A 24,500-nucleotide genomic window follows, 5' to 3' on the forward strand; every position below is an offset into this window, starting at 1 on the left:
TACACAGCTTTTCCATATCATTAATTTATAATGCTGGACGTTTTACAGAAGTGCTTGAAGTTGAGTGTCTAGCCTGAGGAGAATCCAGCCATGCTATACACAGGATCTACATCTGCAAAATTCCATCCAAAAGCCGAGCCCTGATCATCATTGTGCCAGTGGCACCCTAAAAAAGAAAAAAGAAAAAAAAAAAAAGAATTAAAAAGAAAAAATTAAGCTTGTAAAAAGAAAACATGATTAAAGTTTCATTTGGTGAAGGGTCCAAAAAGTCACAGATAATAGCCGTTTGCCGAAGACGCATAGCCTGTCCCGAATATGAACCCATTCTGCGTCTAATGCCTGTCCGTACAATGTGCTGTGCAGATTGAATGGGGGTGCCCCATTAAAACCATGAATAAAACAAAGAGATGAAAAGTTCAGAAAAGGCCCTTGTTCCATCATTCCACCGGAAACTACTTCAAATGTCCAGATTTTGTGTAATGCTCTTTATTGGATCAGAGGCATTCAAATGAAGGGATTTAAAGGGAAGGAGAGTGAAGGTAGACTTAGAACGATGAATAAAAGGGATTGTAAAATTATGACAACCCAAGTGCAATTACCACGCTCCAGACACCTTGAACTGCATAGTTGGTAACTGTGAATGAAGCACAAAAAAAGAAGAAAAAAAAATGGTAATGTACAAGTGAACAAAGTTACCCTATTAAGGAATAAAGTTTAAACTGAGGGTTTCAGTGACATTTCATAGACCCGGATTATTATGATCCAGGATTACATTGTGCATTTAGCCAATGACCTTCTCAAAAGGTGCAGGCTAATGCTTTTATATTAAACACTACTTCAAGTCAAGTCATTTCAATGTCTCCTGTTTCTCCATGTGCATTGAGGTTCTTTGAGTCAGTACCATCTTTCTTTCTTGTTTAGCTGGTCTGAGCTCTTCCTGTGGGGTGAGTGAGTGTGTGTGTTATTATTTATTTAATACAGAGGGGTTCTCAGACTGAGAATAAACCTACTCCTGGACTAAAAGGCAATTTGAATATGGAGATTGCCCATTCAAAGTGATTTTCAGCCCCAGAAATGAGACTCTTGAACATGACGTAACTAAATTCAGCGCCAAAAAGCTTTTCCCCGGTATGGATCGATTTTTAAATGAATGGACATCTGACCGCTCTGATGCTGAGAAGCAGAGGAGATAAATAAAACAGAAGGGGAAAAAAAAAGAAAGAAAAGTTTAATCAAAAATTAATCAATTGCCTCTTAATGAAAACGCTCCATAACCTACCTCGTCTTGTTTGGAGGATCTCCCTTCTGCCAGATGCATTTCCACCAGCCGACGGACGCAAGTGAACGGCGGTTAACAGCTGCTCGCTGAAAGAGCTGACGAGGTGCTTCCCTGCCTGACATGCCATTAAGACCCTAAGCACAAGTTATTAAATGCATTTATTACCGTTGGCCTGTCGTTCAGTGGAAACATTTCCAAAAGCTACATTACTGCTTATGACCTTTCGATGCCCTTTAAACCCATGCACAGCATCAGACACGCGAGGCTTTTTTCCCTCTCAAGGAGACAGTGCAGAGGATACGGTATCGACGTGTCTATTCCACAATTAGCAACAGATTCACTACGAATGTGTCCATACGGAGCTCATCCAACGGAAAAAGGAAGTGGGCATTTTAATCTATGGACCTTCAAAGCACATTGATCTTCATGGTGGATCTATGACTGTTGCAGAGAATCAAAAGAAGCTTTAACACACACACACATCGGTCAGATGCAAGAAATATTGTGTTAAATAGTTCATTTTTATGAATCTCAATGTTAATTGTACTTTAAAAAGTAGAAGAAAAGCATTTTAATTAAGGCAGTTTCAAAGTTATCAAAAATTAATCTACAAGTTGCATTGTGAAAAAAGAAAGAAAGAAAAAAAAACCTTAGATCAATTTCCCCATTTAATGGTATGCAGCCCAGACACAATCTCATGTAAGTGAGCTAAAATTGATTGAAGGCCTTTGGTAAAATAGGGCACCAACGCAAGATATTATTATTGTGAGCTGATGTCCAGTCATTACTAGTCAATGTGATCACCGTTCCATAGCTAAAAAACCTTTGTCTTGTCAGTTTTTATACATATTTGATTATGAGGCATTAACCTTCGAGTACTTATATAACCTTAGAGGACTTACAGCATATGACATCCTAATACAGGGGTGTGAAGCTCATTCCATCTTTGGCCGAGTGCATGCAGGTTTGTGTTTCAGCTATGCATTGCACCAGGTAATAAGGCTGAAGCGGGGAGCTAATTAGTGAAATCAGCTGGGTGTGGTTGCAACAAAAACCAGCGTACACTCAGCTCACGATTGAGCGAGTTTGACACCCCAGCCCTAATACCTCACAGTGTTCTGTGGCCTGCAGTTAATAGCCATCCACTCGCCGATAGCGTCCATTAGACTATCGCATGGGGTTTGACTCGTGGACTCGCCACTTGCCACTTCTGGCTTTGTTTGATTGAGAGAGTAAGGGAATCACTGCCTATTTGCCCTTCATCTTCACCTTGAAAAGCAAACTAAGCCCTGAAGCGACCCACCGCAAGCTGAATGACACACTTCAGTGACAGTGGAATTTAGCCCAGCAGTACATCAAGCTTTGCTGCGATGCATTTTACTTTCTGTATTGCCACTACATTTGCATTTGCAAAGTCCTAAATGAACTCTAATAGGATAATTTCCTCAATTGGAAGCGACCTCACAAATAGGAATTTCAGGTCATTAGACAGGTTAAAATTGTGACAGAACTGTGATGATTGTGGCTGCATTTAGAAAAAGATTTGTATGAATTAACATGCTAACACAGCCCTAAAACCCTGCCAGACATTTGACTGTTCCTACTGGCTGATGCCTATACCATCCTGTTTTACATTATAGCACATACGCAAACTGAAACCAAGTTTCAACATTGATGGGAGAAGGAGATTTACACAAATTAAGAAAAACATAAATACATTTTTATTTGTATAAAACATTCGGAGACTGTTATTAAGCAGAAAGCCTATAGTTACATTATAGCTTTGCTTGTACATTTGGCTAGTGAAAATTACAAATGAAATTAAAAATAAGTAATAAATAAAAGCAGTGCAGACAACTATGATTAGGCTACTTTTTGAGCATGACAATTTTAACTTAATTTACAGCATTAGTGGTGGATCAAATGCCTTGCCGCTCTGGTGCCTACATGTTGTATCCTCATATTGGTCATAACACTATCAATAATCATACTTTATTGGCCTCTACAGATAAATTTGACTTAAACCAATAACAACCTATAAAAAAATGAATCTGTTATCGACTAGGGTACTGTATAGATCTTGTTGTGTCTAAGGTGCTTCAACTCCCATTCGTATTCTTGACAGAGCCCACTCTTGCAAGAGAGGACAGTAAGCGTTGATAAAAGGCTATCACAGTCGTTTACCTACTTTTCAGCATTTTTCATTCACTTTAAGAATAATTCATTCTACTCAGTATATTTGTAATTAAATCACATTGTCTTTATTGTTCTGACCCTTCTGAGTTATCATTTATGAAGGTCTGCTCTTTTCTTTCTCTTCACCTTTTAGCTGTAATGGTGGAACTAATTAATGCCCAGTGTTTCTGCAGTCAGTGGCACATTTATAGACAACGGAGGTGTGCAGCTCCTTACTGGTGTCATATTTAGCAAAGATCTCATTTCTGTGCTATATTTTTATCCAAATGAGAGAAAAAAAAATATCCATGTACAAATAGTTATTCTGTTCAAACTGAGCCCTGAATACAGGGAGGAAAAAAAACCTGTCACACTTTAAGATTGCCTATGAATGTGTAATCTGTCCTGCGATGGCTGAGGCTAAATTTAGCGACACATATGGTACCTATCTCACTTCAGGTATCAGCCGAAAGTCCTCAAACCTCAGCCCGAAAAAAGCACCAGCCCAAGTGCTGTCATCCAATCCGGCTTCACTGCATCCCAAAAGCCATCACGTCTCAACCAATGATCATTTGCATCATTCAAACCCTTCACATTCTAATCAGGAATCCTTTGCTTCACACACCCCCGTCCTAAATGACATCATCCAGACCTCCCACTGTCCTATGCCTTCCTAAGGAATTTCTGAGGACACCCTAAAATGGACACTGAGCACCCGGAAATAGTTACTCATCAGGGAAAAGGAGGCAGGAGAAGAAGCAGACATGAAGAGACAGCGGAACCTGTCCCAACCGAACCCACCAGTGCCAAATGAATCATGTCTCCATGGAAAGTTCCATCATTGGCCAGGCAGAAGCTTGCTGTTCTGGAAACTTTTGGCTGGTGTTTGCATTCACATCAAACTAATCATCATTAAATCTGATACCTCCATCCCAAATACATCACAGGGGAGACCATGGCACAATATGACCTGCATATCACAAAATGCACTTTCGTAACATCAGGAAAACTTAATATATCCTCTTCATGTCACTAAAGAGATGTGTACTATGCTGTATTTCAGTCAGACAACCCACAATTCAAATTCCCTGTTTGTGTCCCTGTCAATCCCTGTTTACATAAGCCAGCCAAAAGCAGCTTACGCTCCCCCCCGCCCCCGCCCCAGCAGTAGCAGTAGCAGTAGCAGTAGCAGTAGCAGCAGCAGTAGTAACAGAAACAGTTGTAGTAGCTACAGGTGTAGTAGCACCAGCAGAATGGGAAAATGGAAACAGGTGAACGTTTGTGAATTAAATAGTCCTCCCATTATGAGGTAGCATCATGTGACCTGACGGTGAATTGGTGCTTCTCGAGTTGTCTACACGCAACTGCTTCAATTCATCAATACGTTGCTTAAGTGAAAGAGAGGTGAATTGCGTGGAGTGTTTCTTGAATTCACCTGTAACCAGAGTGGTAGGCTCCAATCTCAGCCACAGCTGTTCCATCCTGAAACAAGGTGTTCCATCTGTCAATGTTTAGCCATTTAAGGGCCTGATTTGCTAAAAACCATTACCATATACAAAACCTTTTAGCACAAGTTATTGGCTTTGCATGTGCTAAAAGGTTTTTCATGTGCTAAAAGGCTTTGCACACACTAAAGGTCTCAGTAAACCAGTCCCTAAATGCATAAGGTGTCAAATTCTATGCTATATTAGGCCATCTGGCGAAGGTAATGACTCTATAATGTATTTTCTATGAGCTGGGTTTTCTCCCCAGAGTTCAAAACCACATACGTTTTTTTTTTCCCCCACTGAATTCCCTTTGGAGTTACACAAGGACAGCCTTCTGATGATGGCCCCCTCTGGTTGGGGCTGACTGAACACATGCCAGCAGGCCCGTCACGGAATTTGACCCGTGTCTCCGAGTCACCTGGGCAGACGAACAGCTGATGCGTCGCCATAGTCACCCTCTTCCGTTTCTCAAAAGATCAGAAACCACAGGGCTGATGCAGCATATGGACCATTTGCATAATCTGTCAGTAAGCAAGCATCACTGAGAACAATCGCTGACCCCAGCTGCACAACTGTGATCAGTAACGATGTTCCACTGGACACTGTAGCCTTTTCAAAATAACCAGCCAGTTACCAGGCTGTTAGAACAGTAGATATAGTTCCCCATTCATTATAATCAGCCAGTTGTTCCCCATTCAAAATAGTCACCCAGTTAAAAGGTTCCACTAGGACACCGTTCCCCTTCAAAATAATCAGCCAGTAACCAGGCTCCACTGGACACTGTTCCTCTTCAACATAATCAGTCAGTTACAGGCTACACTGAACACTGTTCCACTTCAACATAACACAAAGTAAACTGGATTTCATAATCCTCCAACATCATTGCCCAGTAGGTTGCACTGGATCCTCTCCCCCATTCAATCTACATTATTATTTAACAACCAGGTTAACCTGGATTATGTTCCCCACCTGCAGTGCCAGGCAGTCAGTGAGTATTATCCGCTGGATTGCTTCCACGGCTGGCTGGAAGATGCAGTTGACTGGGGTAATAAAAGGTAGCGGGTTTAGTGGAGATCCTGATCCTGTACCGGTTTTCTCCCCATCACTGAAAGCTTTTGAAATGATAATCAGTGAAATGATTTTCAGTGCCAGATCGTTACAAAACACACATTTACACAGTAATAACCGGCAGGCATTTCTATATTAATTAGTGTCCAGTACCAGAGTGCCCAAAACAACCAGACTGCATTGTAACTATTAACAAATAAAAGTGCCCTGCCTTCAGTATTGGGATTTAAAAATGCACATAAACACAGACAGGCAACACACATTTATATCGTAACCATAAGCAGGTATATCTACCGTACAATGCAAATGCCTTTAACCAATGAACCTACAGGAACAACAACCAGGATTTACATGCACGCCTACAGCAACATGGTCATGGAGGATTACGTTTTTTTTTTTTTTTTTGGTGCACATTAACCGTCATTGCTAAATCACCAAATTTACCAAATCACCAAAATTTACCAAATTTACCAAATCACCAAAATTGCTAAATCGCCAAATTTAGCAATGCTTCATCACTGAATCACCCAAATACTAATAAAAATGCAGACGCCAACAGCAAGTATGGTAAACTAACTGTAGCTATGACACGGCAAATCTCACTCAAGCAAGCTTATTTTTCTTTCATAAATCTGAAATGCTCAAATCAATAGCCCAGCCTGAAGACACATTCTTTGGTTAACCTAGACTTGGCTAACCTTTCAGATGGGCTTGCTCTCAATTAGGTGCCTTCTCGGCTCCGGAGATAGAACCAAGAGCAATCAATCCCCACCACGCTGGGAACTGAATGGAGAACCTTTCCCACATTTCCACATTCCCCAAAGCCCAACAGGCAGCATTCAATTAATCATATAAAACTACCATTGCTCCAGGGAATGCCGACTCATATATCAAATGTGCATGGAGTTCAAAATATTTTAATAACTCATTTGACCTGTGCTTTTCCAGTGTTGAACAGTGAATAATATATGAGTTCTATCTGAGATATTAGTAACATTTTTTTATATTTGTTTAAGGATATGTAGTTTATGTAATCAGAAGCATAGTTGCAGAAATATTGAAAATATCACATATAGAAATAAATTATGATTGGTTAAAATGTGTGCATTGACTACTATAGATACTTTTTGATTAAAATGGAGGGAAAAGAAATGAAAAATAAGAAAAAATAAAGAACCTAACAATAATCAGACCATCTTAAAATAGTCAAGCCTCTGAGACAAAATATACACATAGGTACAAAACCAAATAAAAAATATATAAATAAAGAAATTGTTGATGCATCAAGAAAAAAAGACAGGTAGGATCTCTTTCAAAACTATCTCTCTTAAAGAAAAACCTGATGAAATGAAACTACTACACGCTGAAGTATTTATGTTTTACTGTAATCGTAAAAATAGTATCTGGCATTTCAAGTTTTTGTGTATGTCAGCAAACATTTGGAGGACTATAGGCTACAAAAATAAATGGATAAGACTGATATTGTGAGATTTAAATTGGTTGTGGGAAAAGCAACTTGTTTCGCTTTTTACTACTTGGCAAATGCATCAACCATAGCTTGACAGCATTATCACAGCTTAATTACCACTTGCACGGGGCAAAACAAATATAAACATTGAGAGTATTTTACACTGAATCCTCCCTCTTCCAGATGACTGAACAAAACAATAACAAATAAACTAGCCATGAAATACTTCAAACGTTGGACGTGATAAAAGATTGCCTGCAGTCATAATCTCACACCTTCCATTTATAGTATGGAAGATACACTCGACAGTCTCTCTCCCAAACGTGTCTCTGAAGAGATTCTAATATGCGTAATATAACGGAACGCAATCATCCATTTCAGAATTGAGGTGGTGTAGTGAAACGATTTTAAAAAAATTTACGCTAAAAAAAGCATTCACCCAAAAAAGCATTTAAGTTAAGAATATTCAAAGCTAATATTTTTAAATACAAGATTGCCCTTTTTAAGTCTTTCATTCTTTGAAATAACTATGAGCTTTCAGTAATAGTAAGTTCACACCATTCCATTCATTAGAGTTTCAGAATCAAAGTGAGTCCAGCATTTTATCCATTATGTCCATAATGCACAATTTTATTATGATTCTGTGCCATCACAAACAGAGCCCCAGTTTGATACCTACAGTACATTCACAACTGATCTGGGCACTTTCAAAAGCAACATAATGAAAAATATAATGAGCACAACACTTTATTAGAAGCACCTCTTATCAGGGAAAATACCCATTAAGACTGCAGTTAGAGATGATCAGAGGCAGCTGAAGACATGCCTACTGTTTCCAAAGCTGACACATAGGCATACTTTTCAACTCCAACCAGGAAAAGAATGGATTTTGTGGGGTCCAAAGTGTGTGCTGGCACACATACACACAAACCAATACAGACAGAAAGACACAGACGCCTAGCTTTTCCCACAGTGAACTGTTATATTGCCATGGGATTGCACAGCCAAAACGCTGCAGAATTATGCATTTTTTCCCCACCCACACGCTCACACCATTCTTGCGAGAATGAGATGCAGAAATCTTCCTGGCTTGATCATATGTCTTAGTGTTGCAATGTTATTTTTTTGTTTGTTTTGTTTTTAAAGTTTCAATGATTTTCAAACTCCCATACATACAAGGCAGGGCTCGCAGGCAATAAAAACCTGACTGTCTGAATGGTCTGTGGCACCTTTACACAGTTTTCAAGCATACGGTCCCTCAGCTCAGTTCTATGGTGTCCCCACAGTGTGCTGCAAAGCACCGTTAGAATGCATGGCATTACTGTCTCATTAATGTCCCATTACTGTAGATCACCACCCACAACGTCTATGCATCTGCCAGCCGGCCAGCCCTCTCCTCTATTCCTGTGTCTTTGTGAGCTGCAGGTTGCTCTGTTAGCACTGCAGACTGCTCCCTGTGTTCATGCACAGACGGCTTTATGGCCTGCAGACTGCTGTGTGTTAGGGCTGCATAATGTATTGAATCTTCAAATTGAATCTTTTTTTTTAGGGCAATGAGAATGTCCGACGATTTTTCATCCTTTTTTCCCCTTAAAACAGACCTGGTGCGGTAGTGAACAACCAAGCGTCAGAGGCCATCTGAAACGCTTCCAAGAAAAAACTTCATCACTGATGTCTATTGGGTGTTGATAAGACAGGAGCAATCAGTAACGTCAATCAGCTGCACAGCTTCTATGCGATCATGTGATGTGCTTTATCAATCACATGGAAGCAGCAGGGCCTTGTTGTTGATTGGCTGTCTTATCAGCACTCAATCATCATTGATGACATCAGTGATGTTATTTATTTATTTTTGTCCTGGAAACATTTTACATGGCCTCTTGACGTTTTTTTTTTTCTGCTTACCAACGCATCAGGTATGATTAAAGACAAAAAAATAAAATAAAAGATTGCCTATACACCCATGTTGTCAGTTATTCTCAACACACAGAGATTGCGATTTGATGTATTGTGCAGCCCTGCTCTGCCCGGCATTGACGTACATCTTTATGAGCTCTGCTGCGCTAGCACTGCACACTGCCCTGCTCGCATTGTAGACTGCCCTGCGTACATGCGCGCATGCAAATGTGCAAAAGGACAAGACATCGTTCACAGCAGGTAGATTCCCCACATATCAGCACTGATGCACGTTGCACGAACCGCACAGTTCAGCGGCGAGACACGATCCCGTCCGGTCCAGACGACCGGCCCAACGCGCTGGCCACAGAACGCTGCCGCAGCAGCTGCTCTCCATCAGCCCTGGAACAGGAAGTGGAGAACGGCCACCTTCTGGAACGAACATCTGTTCCACATGCACGGTCACCCGGGTCTCCGGTGAGCGGTCCTCACCATCTGACCACGTTTGAACCGTGACTCCATTCCGCATGCACCGTCAAGACAGGCCTCTGGCGACCAGTCTGACCATCTGAGCGCAGGATGGTCCAAGTCTCCTTGGCCAACGACCCTCATCGGCAGGCCACACACACACACAACGCCCACCCGCGGTACCCGACGCCTCCTGTGATGCTCTCTCTTCTGGCTTCTGTGCCTGTGCATTAGAAACCACGACAAAAAACATGGAAAGATATTAGAAATATCTTCCCGTTTATCTTCAGGGCGTTCGAGCTCGAGTGTAGCTTCTCTTTTCGCGAAGGCTTAGGGGTAGAATCTAGTCATGGGAAAAAAAAAAAAAAAGAGTCAGAAACTGCATTTGAAGTCACTTCAGATGCAGCTTGTAGCTGTTGTCTGGGGATGCTGCTATGTTCTGCATATCAATATAATAGCCGGAAGCACTCGGCTTCTCACGCTGAAAATGATCATCTGAATTTATCTGCCATCAGCATGGATTTGATGGTCAGTCTTATTGAATGCATTTTATCTACCCTCTGATCCATGATCAAAACCGTTTGCTCAAATGCTATAAATTATTTGCTTCGGGGGTAGTTTCGCTGCATTTGTCCAGCCATCCACACTTTCAGCGTTTAAGAGTTCACTCGTTTCAGCTGTAGGTCCATTAATTAAGCAACTGAAAATGTAACCACTTCCAAAATGAACTATTTACCCCAGCACATTACAGAAAATGTAAATATTAATTGGCTGATCTGATGGATTAAAAGTCTATAAGTTAATATAGAATCTATATCCATTTCTGATATAATGTTACATTAAGAGAGCAAGCCAACCCTCATTAGACACTAAAACTTGTAATTAAAAACAATTAAATGCTCTTCATACTTCAAGAAATCCAATTACGTTTGGGTGGGGTTGGGGGGGGGGGGGGCATTATACATTGGGGTTCTCTAGGACCGGGTTAGGGAACCCTTGTTTTAGGGAATCCTGCAGCATGAGATGCTGTTCAGATTTACTGATTCTTAAATTAAAAAAAAAAAATGAGGTGGTCCACGCAGGTGTAGGTGATACAGTGGGGGGAAAAAGCATGACGGCACAATTCCCATAAACATGGCAGGACTGCAGTGCTCGAGGAGCCAAGGACCAGGGGACCAATGACTGTGGATAGTAGAAATAAGCTGGCTTATTCCGCACTAGTGCTTAATATGCATCTAATTCTCCATTCTTCAACTACATCAACAGCAGGAAGTACTGTAAATTGGATAGACACAACATTTGCAACTTTAAAATGCAAAAATGTGCAAAATGGAGATGATTCGATTCAAAACGTATTGATCTGATTACTTCATTATGTCACCTTGACTTGGAATAAAAGTAAGCTAAGAAAAAACACAAATGCAGAATGATTTTGTGGCTACATTTTTTTTTTCATGAAATTTCCACCATATTAAGTCTCTGAAAGCAAGATTGTCTGGGTCTTGCATTCAATGCAAGGATGACTCACCAGCACTCAAAACAAAGTCTATTATAACAGAGTGTTCCATAATGAACACTTCCTTCATAATGACTCATAGGGCAAATTAATAAGAGCCATCGACGCAAATATTATTAAAAATTACAATGCATGTCAACCAGAGAGTGGAATTTGGGATATTTCAGGTCTGCTTCCTCTTAATTTATTTTTTTGCGATCTGTAATTTCCTTAAAAAAAATTTAAAAAATAAATTTTTTTAATTGCGCTTATTAGCATAGCGCTAATCTTTTAGCTGCAGCCGATGCTGTGCCTGAATGGACAGAGGCCAGGCTCTCGCAGAGACTGCCTCCTTTGTTTCCGTGTCACATCCGATTTGCATAAAATCTCTATTCATCACCTCGCTAACTTAACACCCATATAATCAATTTACAGCAGAGCTCACCGCATGTGGCAGTATGTGGAGGACCGGGGCCAAGCGCTCCTCCTCCCTCCCTCCGTGCCGCCGCCGTTAGAGGAAGAGCGCTGGAGATTAATGAACGAGCTCGGTTCAGCCCTCCGCGATCCATCCATCGTCTTTATTCTTTCATTTATCCGGTGCCATTTACACCGCTTAGGGGTCTACATCTTCTCCATCCACAAACTTTTGCTTTTTTTTAGTTTTTGTTAGCCAGTCAGTTTTTTGTTGGGAGGGAATGAGGGAATATACTATGCTGGAGGGTAGAGAAATGGTGCAAAAACACTTTGAAACCCAACCGCCGATTGTTACCTAGGTTTCCTGGTATCCTGCAGTGACTTAGATGGTGTTCAGGTTCACGATATATATCGGACATGCCTTTATGCGTTTGGATATATCAGAGCAAAAATTATTTCAAGAGAAATGTATAATAGTAAAGGATATGATTATAAATTCCCATATTTGCCAATACTGTGACCAGTGAGATAGATATGTGTGCTTTTAATCTCTGTAGTATCGAAATGCAAATTAATGTAATTATTCTTAGTGGAGAATTTCATAGTCCCTGTGTAAAATAGGGCAGTTCTGTACACTGTTTTCCAAGTAACAACAAATTAGTTATTAATTTGTAGGAAATATTCTCGACAATTTCATGAAATCCTTTTTTTTTATCCTTTGTTTTTGGGTTCACCGCATGCTTCTGTTTGTTCTATTCCACAGAGATGCGAAATGTAAGCCCACGCTGACATAAGCACCAGATCAAACACTCCCTGAATCGCTGCTGCAGTGTGGCGCAGTCTCTGTGCACATGCCTTAAAGGGTATTTCTATGGCATACCATACCCAATGTGAATCCCCAGCTTGACAAGTGAGAACAGAGTTGATCTGTCTGTCTAAATAAAGGTAAAATAAATAAAAAATAACAATATTCCTGTTTCTCCATATAACCAGGCAAGAGAGGGGACTGTGGGTTCAGTGGGCTCAGAGACAGTGAGCCAGTCCCCAGAGAACAGGGACCAGTGGGCTTGTTGAAGAGATATTCCTCCTCAGGAGGTCTGTGATAGTGAACCAAGTGACATCAGTGCGACTAACCACCACACATCTTTACATTTCAGCGCTCGTTGTTGTGTGAAGCGCTGAAGAACTGCATCCCTGCATTTTAACCCTTTGAAGAGCAGGCTTTTTGGAATGTTTCTTTTTTTACAAAGTTCTAAGTCAGTGCTCCAGAACTCCATTGCTTTCAATTAGCAGTAGCGATTGTTACATCAGCATTGGAATGTTCATTTAAAAGCATTCTAATCACGTGTTTGTGATCTCACAGCTTAATGAGTTAAAACAGCCTGTCTGCCAGGTTATGAATCTGCAAATCCGGTGAATTCTCACCAATGCAAATAAGACGCAGAAGAAAGCCTTTCGTCATCAGAAAAGCATCAAGGCGTGTAGCGCGTGTTAGCAGAGCCCCAGGCTGCGTCCCACAGCCTCGTTCTCGCCTCCCATCAGTCTCCGTGACAACGAGTCACTGGCGAACGGTGTGCAGCTCCGGCTCCGTGGGGCTGGTTCACCAGGCAGGTGCACTTAAACCCTGGCCTTGTCCCCTTTAGTTTATGGTCCACCTCCCCTTACTCCATTTCATTTTCTTCCATCCTCAACTCCTGTCTCTGTCTTCTCTCTCACATCTCCAAGCTGCCACTCCTCCTGTCTTCCTCGTTTCTCCTTCACTGCCCCCTGTCTTTTTCTCATTTCATCTCTGTCTAACTGTACCCATAATATCCACTTTAGACAGAGAATGTGCTGATCTGAGGTTTGGTGGTTCCCCTGCCGTATTTACTTCTCAACCCCAATTTATTAGCGATGACTCCGCTGAAGCAATATGATGACAGATAGCAGAGAAACTCCCAGTCACAACACACTACGGCAGCACACAGTGGACACCCGTGCCATTTAAAAACAGGCTTCTCGATCAGCATCATTTCCTGGGTACAAACGCCTGGGGATAAATGAGCCCTGCACTCTTTCACACGGTAAATAAGGATAATTACTTCAATTCTTAAAAAAAAAAAAAAGTTTCTGTAGGCATAACTTTCCCTTGAAATAGCATTAACAAACATTCAATGCATTTTTTCTCCTTCCAAATGATATAATTTATTTAAAGTTCTTATGTTGTCAATTTTGAAATGAATGAAGTTGCATTTTACATCATGGGTTGTAAATATATAACTATATTCTTATAAGTATAAGCAAATCTGATTCACATCAGATTTGCACTAATCAGTCATGTCAGTCATGCACTAATTTGTTGACAGGATCAACGTCCCTCTTTATCAATCCATTGAAAAATAATCGTTAGATAAATATTAGCATTTTAAGTTGACCGGTCACTAGTGTCAATGTGTGAACATAGCCATGAAACTTTTAGCTGTATACCAAATCTTCAACTAATAAGCTACCAAAAAGCCTGAATTAAGAGCTAATTGGCTAGGTAGACAATATATTTTGTAGCCAACATGTAAATATGTGGATCCTCTAGGTGTCCATGGCATATGATACATGAATCAGTAACATGAATAACAATGAACAATGCAAGGGGCATGTAAGACATGAATCACTATTACCACTAAATTCACCGTCCACAAAAAAAATCTAAAATAATGAATCAAAATAAAATACCCATTGCGATTCCAATTAATTTAATTAGATATCATGCACTTTTACTGCTACCACTGACATGCACTTGACACTGCTAGCAACTCCCTTATGTACAGTATTGGGTCCAAGCTAACATAACTTACCTGTCCCACACTAATAGCTTGATGACACGGACAACAATAGTAATTTATCAGCCATTTAGCTTAGCTCTCAAGCTAGCAAGCAGTTTAGCAATCTGACCAGGAAATAATACTGTATTGAAGGAGCAGTAGGGGACAAAAGTATGATATATGATCAATATTGTACTGAAAAAAAGAACACAAGAAATCAACACAGACTACAGACTTGTGGTGGTGGGGGCGATTAGTGGTGGTTGACAGCAAATTGCAGATCGGGGCAAGGATGATTACATTGAACCAACATCTTTATTAATTTCAAGCTCAATTCTAAATTAATTTGCCTTCAACAGAGATAAAAAAAGATCACTCATATTCCATTTGTCTCCATTAAAACTACCATTGACGTGTGTGTTTGGTGCAGCCCGTTTTTATTTACGAATAAACCTGAACTTAAAGACACTTAAGTTACAACAAGACAACGTTTGACAACAGCTGGAGCTCCCTATAGCTAGCTAATGGCCCTGTTTGACAGACAAGCAAAAACTCTAGCCACAACACCAAAACCAAATCAATTACATCAATTCAGGAAATTGGTAACATCGCTTACTTGTATACATAGCCCAAGCCTCACCCTGAAGCTTTTTCTTTTTTCCTTCCTTTCTCGGCCCGCTAATTTCTTAATTTCTTTTGGACGCCGTCCTTTACGTGTTTGTTTCTCTTTGTGCGTCATGTTCACTGATTGGGTGATGGGCTGCCTGTTGCAGTAATTAAATTATTATTGTGATCGCTTAGCAAGGGGGAAGAAGACTATAAGCCAAGAACTGCAGGGCCCGTTGGAGGGAGGCGGGGCCCTACGTGCACTGTGCATAGAAAGGTCCGGCACTGAACAGGAAACAGGTCATTCAGGCTTTCCATTAACCAAAACAAACAGCTATGCACTGAATATATATACTGAGTCTTCTGCCATAAATGTTTCATTAGTGGCATACTGTATGGCAGAGGTCATTTTTTGTGCTGTAAAACAGGATATACACAGCTATGAGAACAGACAAAGGCCTCTGGTGTGTGAGGGCAAGATGTCCTCTCTGTTTCTAAAATCATATCATAAAACTTCCACAAATATTTTTAATCATATTAATGCTTACCTCATGTGAACTCACTCACTGCTAAAAAAACATTAAACAAATAATATGGCTCATTTTAGCAGAGCATTAAAGAGTTAACTTCAAATTAGCTATGTAAATAAATCTATATATGCCCGCTTCTTTCATTCCCTTGGAATTAGAATTTTAAATTAGCATCCAAATTGCCATTTGCAACCTCGGTCTCTTTATTTGCATCATGTTTTAGTAATAATGTTGAATTATTTATGGTCACTCAGATTTGTGAGGGAAGTCATACTGAGCCAGTATTTTTAAATTTAAAAAATGTTTTTTTTTTTTTTTAAAGAATTGCCCAGTTTGAATGTTAGGTGCCACTTGGTCATTACTCCCCACCCTACCTCTCAATTCGAGGCTATATTCTGTGCTCATTTGTCCTTGTAGCCGCTGCCATTTGAATTTATTGCATTCCTGAGCAGCACTGAGCAGTAAAAGCTGTCCCTACTTCCCTCCTCTTTTCCCTTTTGCTCCATCACTCTTTTTCTCCTCCTAATTTTTACCTTTCCCAAAACAGCAGCAACATTTTTATTTGTTCCATCACTCCATCATTCCAGAAGAGAGGTTGGAGCAACATTACTTTCAAAATCTCTGGCATATTTTACTTCCTTGTTTTCATTTTTTCCGCCTATTTTGTAAACGTTTTCCATGTACATGTTACATGACTAAGAGAGAGAAAGAGCAAAATTTGGCTGAATATTAGGATTGAGAGATTGGGTTACAGTCTGACAAAAATATAAACTCAGGCTCCACAGAGTCCTCAGGAATGTATGCTTAATGTGCCAAGAATAAGCTCTATTCAACTTCAACAAAAATGTTTGTGTTAATTACATAACAGGAGAAGGCACAATAAAGCAATTATCCATGTTTTATTCATCACGTGTACCTCTAATTAGAATATTACCCGTAACAATACACACACAGAATAAAATACCTATATAACCCAGGCGGCTTGTGGGGTCTGAACAGCTTATGCCGTGACCACCAGTGTTGAGGAAACACTAGCTTTAACTACACCTAAAATATATATATATATATATATAAGCAATTAACTACTACAACAATTCCACAAACTACCAGCAAAATGTATTTAAACTACTAAATTAACGACACACAGTTAAAGTGCTCCCCGGCACCGCTGACCACACAGTGCTGTATGTTACACCTATCCCCTCTGCCTAAAGACCACGCACAAATCTGTGGCTTGTTCTGAAATGGCTGCTGATTAAAGATTTATGGGATTCCAGGACCAGTAGCTGTAAACAACGGGCCGAGGTAGAGGAGCGAGGCTTCGTGCCAGCCCTCATACAAATGCCACCCACGGGAAGAACCCAGCGCCTCGCCTGCCAGTGGCAGCGCCAACGGCTGAGAAACAGGGAGCGGCGGCGCGCAGGGAAAAGACTGAGAACGAGAGTCTGAGGCTCCAAGGGCAAGTGCGAACGCACAGAGCAGATGGGGACAAAATGGATTACGGAAAATTAATGGATTAATGGGGGAAAAAAACGCTACATGTGATTATATAAAATTTATCATAATAGAAATATATATATATATTTATATATAATACACACATTTAAAAAAATGCATCATTTGTCCATCATATTTGTACCTGAAGTACATGATCACATAACGTTTTTGTTGTTTATACAGTATAATTATTGATTCAGATGAATGGATAATTTGGGCAAATATTACCAGGTTTAATTAACTTCCTTATTCGAACAGTTTTTCTGTTATTCAGTTGAAAGACTTGTTTGGATATAGCTCGTTCAGTTGATTTATTGCCACCTTAGGAGTGTTGAACAAAATAGACAAACTGGACAATGTGAGAGAATGAAATAGGTCAGTTAATTGGACTGAAATAAATCCAATAACCTGGCACAGTAAAAAAATAAATAAATAAAAAAAATTAAAAAAAACACTACTAGCTAGTGAAAGTGTTAAACCTGTCAGCTTCTACAATACCTTACAGCTATGTACACAGAACAGCAAATCTCCTTATATTCCAGACTACTTATTTTACACATTCTACATTCTAGTGATTGAGTGCTTGCTATGGTTTGTCTTATTAGCTAGTTAATGGCTGCTCTACACTGAAGAAAACAAAGCCATACACCACTCTAATTGCCTCTGTTGTTCAAGGGAAAATAATCACACGCATCACATTCATTGGTTTTTGGAGATTTTCTAGGACTACTTCACAAGGCTTGTCCATCAAATAAAGGCTCACACCTCTATCACTCTTCTGTCTGGTATATTAGGAAAAAGATGCCTGAGGATACTAGACTGAAGTAGCAGCAATACCGTTTCTTTGACTATAAGTAAGATTTAACCATACTAATCACAAAAACGGTTAAGGTGGTTGGGACCAGTAAATTTGGCATCAAAATGAAGTGGAAAATGTGCGTCTCAGAGTCTCCCTACCAATTATTACCAACATGCTGTGCACATTGTTTTATTTTTTTACACCACCTAGTAACTGCATGTTCTTGTTTTGTATATACTAGCTAAAAATAACGGTGCAGCATGTAGCCTTGGTGGATGTAATTTTTTCCCTTTCATAATAAGCCACTTTAGAAAAGCCCATCTTCTAAATTAGTGTAATACAATATAGTGGACCATGTATGAAGGAGATTTATAGAGATGGACAAGAAGGAGGCTTTTCCCCCCACTGTATTTACATTTATATATTTAAAAAGAACATATAGCAAGTTAGCAACAAAAGATCAATTTTATTTTTCATCATGAACATGTTAACTCCCTGTACATTGTGACTAGGACGTTCACTGAGTGCACACATCTATTTGCAAAATCTCTTCCAGTCAAAAAGGCCTTTACTTACACAGTAAAATTTTAATGTTTCTAATTCACCGTCCCTGACAGTCACTGCCATCCTTCAAGCGGTTTTAACAAGGGAATTTGTATTGAGGGAACATTCATTACAGTAATAATTCAGCCATTTCACAGAAAAACATGACCCTTGCAAAAGCATCAATAAAGAATAGTGTTATGTTTATGATAAGCTGGAAATACAGGATTAGTGAATGAATGTCTGTCCAGATAACCATTGGTGCTGACAAATCTTACTAAAAGCCTAAAAAACCAGCTGAGTTGCTGTTCACTGGGCTATCGAAAACCACCAGTTCAAAGGGTGAGAGCTTCATCTGGACCAAAAAAATCTACGGACATATGTTCACCAATGCGTCACTAATAGCACAACTGCATTGAATTAGTAGATGCCACGCTTAATTATGTCAATGGGCTGTCATTCAACTTTAGTATGATAATTTAATTCAGTGAATTCAGCATGTGCAGTGAAATGTGTGTGCATGTGTGTGTGTGTGTGTGTGTGTGTTTGTTTCAAGTGTTTGTTTATTGCACTCCCTAGAACCTGAAGGACAGAGCAGATTGTAGTCCATTGGACCCAGGAGGTCTATACCACTGTGACTCAAGAATGAGCAGAGACTTGATGGCTCTCTTGGCTATTATTATAAGGCAATCCGGACCTAGGAACAGGGACACAATTCAGCACAGATCTGCCACACTCCGTGAATCAGAGCAGAGAGTGAGAGAGAAACAGCTCTATCACCTGGTTTTAATCTTTTTTTTCCCTAAAACTTGCTAGCTTTTAATTTGCATTACATGCAGGGTTTCATTGTTTTGTGTACAGATTTTTGAGTTCAATTAATTTCTAAAAATACAGAAGCAAGGGAAAATGTAAGGCTAAGGACAGGGCTCATCCAAGTGAAGGCACTGTCCTTGTGTGAATGAGCCCCCCCCCGAATCCGGAATGCACCAGTGCCATTTTTAGCTGGCATCTCCGCAGGGCAGCCGATAACAGGCTGTAGCATCACTTGGTGAGTGAGGGATCTCAGATAGCAGGATGGCGGTGTCTCAGTGCACACCAGTAAGCCCCTTTGGCCAACCGAGGTCTAACCTACAGTCTTCCTGCACAAGCTACACCTGACAAACTAACCTACAGTCTTCCTGCACAATCTACACCTGACAAACACACTGTCTCAGTGTCAAGTTGCAGCAGAGAGTGCAAGCACCCCTGCATTATCTAGAGCCTACAGAGGAGGCTAGTGCGCTGAGCATATATATGTAACAGATACAGTACAGACAGACCACAAAAGAAAATAAAAAATTTAAGAACTGTTCACTATGAGTCAGAAGTCTATCGGAGAGGCAGGTTGGATGGACATGCGGGGACTTGGGGGCTGTAACAATAATAGTGCACATCTTACAGCTGAGTGATTCCTGAGTGTACCAGGTGACTGTTTGTACTACTGGCTCAGAATTAGTTGTTTGATACTGCATTTAAATAGCCGTGCAAAAGTCTAGGGGATGACCAGAGTGATTCCGATGTAAACATTTGTTTGCCAAGATGCGCTGCAAATTGATAAGCTTTGGCCTGGTTCAGAGCCTGGTAAAGTTGGGGCATCACTCACCTACCAATGGCTGGGGTTGAATGCTCCCTCGTTCGGTCTCTGGCCAGTGCAGTGTGCAGTAGCACCCATGGCCAGCGTGACTCCGACATGGCGGTGGTCCACTAGTGGGCCTCTTCCCCAACAGGTACCTTACGTTTTGTTTTTGGAGGGAAACGGTGTAAGAAACCGTAACAAAAGAAGGAACTCGCTGAGCTCCGCTATCATGTGAAATGGGCTCTAACACGGCACACTATCCACACAGCCAAGGCACTAGCTCTTCCAGTGGTCCCTTCGGGTGTGTGCAATCACATTGTTTAACCCATGGGTCCTCAATCTTATCTAAAAAGGGCTGGTGTGGGTGCAGGCTTTTGTTCAAACCAAGCAGTTACACACCTGATCCTACTAATCAAGACTGTAGTGGTTGATTAGTAGAATCAGGTGTGTAACTGCTAGGTTGGAATGAAACCTGCAACCACTCAATCCCTTTCTGAATAAGATTGAGGACCCCTAGTTTAACCCTAAATATGTGGTTAGAATGGTCTTAACTGAACATTCTAATGCTGATGCAACACACCACTAATGGAGTTCTAGAACACAGACAGAATGAAAAAAACAACATTGAAAAAAATGTATATTCAACTGACAAAAAATTAAAAAAAACATTCCAACAAAACCTACTCTTCAAAGGGATAATGACTCAGCAGGTGAGACACACCCTTCCCACACAATTCACAAGAATCAGACAAGACTCAATTAGTGATGTGATTTCATTTTGATAATAGATTTTAATAACGCCTATTTTACTCACCACATTATATTAATTATTCTATTTCCAAAGCTTGCTCGCTACATTACTCATCATTAGCGAAACAATTTACATTTTTCACAGATCAATCACAGCAATGCAGCTCTTTAGTTTAAGAAGGCAAAGTAGCCTACATGCAGAGCAAGCCATGCCAATTTAAATGAAACTGCATTGTTTCATATAGTATACAAAATACACGTTAGTGAAATTCGCCTTGGCACTTCCTTTCATCACTCACTGTACGAGTGACAGAAACAGCATCTCTCAAGAAACTGTAAATGGATTGATTCTATCGACATACAGATGGATAATGATTCAAAATGGTGCATTAGCTCACTTGATTGATCGGTCAGTAGAACTCTTTTGTTCTCGACCAGCTCGTACTCTTTTGCTGAGTTTCACAGGTGACCATAACCTGAATGTGTCAGGTCAAAATGCTGGGTGTACACCCTGTCAGAATAAGGGAATAAGAACTTTGCCAGCTGTCAGTGGCTTTCGCGTTACTGTACTAATGATGGAAATGTTAACGTGACTTTCAGGTGTCTGAGAAATTCAGGTGGGAGACTAAAATTACAGCCCTAACTTTATAAATAGCTGCATGTGGCCATGACCATAAAAAAAAACATACTAAATGAAAAAGTTCACCCACAGATGTTATGAAAAATTATTAAGGCACAAGAGTATGATTCAAGTAATAAAGCATAATAATAAAAAGAACAACAATAAAATGACATATCACGATTGATAAAGCACTTTCCCCATACTGTCCTGGTATAAACAGGAGATACATCCAAGATTAAAAGCTACATTTGAATGTTTAAATGCAATGCATGATGTTATGGGTAAAGAGAAGTAGGCAAAAAAAAAAAAAAATATTTAAATGGTCTGACCAGCTGAAATTCTCTGCTGAATGAAATGCATAAAAAACCACTGAACAGAAAACATCTATAGTTCCAGCATGGACTTCAACCAGTTATTAAACAAAACACAGGGCACGTTGTTTTTTTTTCCTCTCTTTACACTTTGTTTTTTTTTTGCAAAGAAGAAGAGAAAGATCAATACAGCAGACAAACTAGCGCCATGGTACCTGAATACCAGAGGAATTACTCTCAACTGTACAACACTTACGCAAACGTTCACATACGATGTCCTCACAGTTTATGAATCAACATAAAGGCCCCAGATCCAGACACACAGAGAAAAGATGAGTGTGCATTTGTGCCATGGATAATCTGTCACTGCGTTTGCTTGCTTTGCATTCATCATCATGGCAGATGGGGAACAGGAGCATATGCAGAAGCAGAACTTACTTTGATGACAAACTTTTAATGTGTCTGCCTTGGCAAGCTTACTGTTATTTGTCAGCCATGCCAATTCCATTCATGGTCCTATTTTTACATCAAAGATACTTCAAGAAAAAAAAAGGTCTGTGCACAATCAATATCACACTGACATTTTCAAAAAGGTTGTATTTCTCTGTGCAATAATTTGAATCAATCGGAGAGAATCTGAGGGGATCAAGATGGCGGTGCTGACAGACAGTGAGGAAAGGACAGTGGGCACACTCATCAAACTCATTTTTAAAAAAATCTCAGCTGCGTTAACAAAATAGCTGTTTGTTTACCCTCGCTTTGCCTATCATGCCAGGGCCAAGCACTGGCTGGGGAATATTGCACAAAGGACTATACTTGTAAGCTACATGTTTGCACTACTAGTCCTATCAGCACAAAGCTGTTGGATCAATCATCATCCACCTCTTCAAGTCAAGGAAACACAACCACTTGTCAAAGCCAACTCATTGTGCCAGTTGACTTTATTCTCTGTTGCTTTACGGAATGGCTGAAGCACCACGCCAAGCAGAACAAACGCTGCGAGAGAAATATCTTCACACACTCAGCTCCTGACATATTTCTGGATGTACACCTGAAACCTGGGCCTGTTGTGGACAATGTTAGCCCTACTTCGCAGATGCCAACTGTGGCCATTTCGAATCGCGGCAATGACTCTGGGATAGAGGGACGTCCACCTACTGTTGGTCGGAGGTGCATCAGCCTGATGCAACTATTAAGGGTAAAAAGCTCTAAACTGTTTTAGATTTCAAAATATCTTGAAGTCATTGATTCACATTTGACCTTTAAAAAACAAGTGACTCAATCTTACAAAATTTTAAGTTTATTAGGAATCAGTTGACTATAGATATTGCAGAATTATATATACACACTATGATCGTCTCACATTCATCATACTGTATTGCTATTTGGTCCTAAACACACACACACACACACACAAAAACGTCATTAAGCCTATATTTATCCGTTCAAAAACGCACAGAAAGTTCATAATAAAAAGCTAGTTACATATCACCACTGTAATAAACTTTCAAAGCACTTTTTTATTTTATTTTACTTTTGATCATTTTGTTTATCTCACAAATACCTGTCTACCACTGAAGGGATTAGTTTCACTGTGTTCAGAGAATACCCTGCGAGCACGAGCCTCTGCCAAAGGAAATCCACAGCAGTTGCTTAACCACAATACATCCACTGTCCTTTTCATTTTGAGTTCATTTCCGCAACACTTGTGGTGTGGCGATGGCTAGAAATATAACTAAATATACTGATGGAGTGCTTACATTTTTCATTTGACTACTTCTACTGAACATAGCGAAGAATTTTAAAGGGGGCCATCAATATGTCAACTAAGACACCGGAGGATGCTTCAACGAGGATGCACAAATGCACCCTTTACACAAGTCTGTTTGGGAGCCCGTGACATATAAAAGATTGACCTATGGTTCCATCTCTCCACATCCGCCATGTCTGTAATTGACATTGCTTCAAATTGACACTCGACTAAGCAAGGACGTTCCATTTGCCTCAGGTCCTCCATCCTTGCATCTCTTCCCAGCGTCCTCCTCTGGGTAGAGCTAAGGAGCGAATAAAGCACATGAGGAAGAGATGAAAGGAGCGAAAATAATCGACTGGAATGAACCCTAGAAAGTTTTGAGAACATGACCCATGAAACTCATCCCCAGTTTTGCAGTGATATTACCTCACTTCCTGTGAAGCTCAATATACCTCTTTAATCATCAAGGCTCCTTCCTGTAAATGTAAGGGGCCAGCCAGCCTCATCTGGAATGGCACAGCACTTGGTTTAGACAGAAACAGGCCATTAGGCAGATGATTGGTTACGCCTGGAACTTATTCAATTAGAGAGCTTTAGCCAGATTAATTGAAACGTAAGAATGGACTCAGTAAATCAGACAGAAAGATAAATAATTCCCCTTGACCTCACTCCAGAACACATACGCTATGTAAAAAAGCCTAAGAATCAATCACAGACAGTTTTAATACATTTTCAATAAAGAGCAGCAGTAATACTCTTTGGCGTATATAACACACATTAATCAGTGGAGTTAACCAAATACACATGGGACCACTTACTGTACTTAGCCATAAGCACCAACACTTTAGGCAAATAATCAGTTGTGGAAACACATCTTAATCATTTGTGTTAATCACAAAATAAAAAAATGTCAAAATATGGTAATT

General features: G+C 40.1%; 1 protein-coding gene and 1 long non-coding RNA gene across 10 annotated transcripts in view; both read right to left on the minus strand.

The window, feature by feature from the left end:
- Positions 1-24,500, minus strand: part of LOC135241228 (neural cell adhesion molecule 2-like) — a 258,308-nt gene that overhangs the window by 110,771 nt on the left and 123,037 nt on the right. The gene's annotated exons all lie outside the window — the stretch shown is intronic.
- LOC135241197 (uncharacterized) lies at positions 8,209-20,484 on the minus strand. Its single transcript, XR_010325928.1, has 2 exons — positions 20,166-20,484; positions 8,209-10,064 (listed from the first exon to the last, which is right to left on the minus strand). It is a non-coding gene; the product is annotated as an uncharacterized LOC135241197 (long non-coding RNA).

This window comes from Anguilla rostrata, chromosome 15 (genome assembly GCF_018555375.3).
Source record: "Anguilla rostrata isolate EN2019 chromosome 15, ASM1855537v3, whole genome shotgun sequence".
Classification (NCBI taxonomy): domain Eukaryota; kingdom Metazoa; phylum Chordata; class Actinopteri; order Anguilliformes; family Anguillidae; genus Anguilla; species Anguilla rostrata.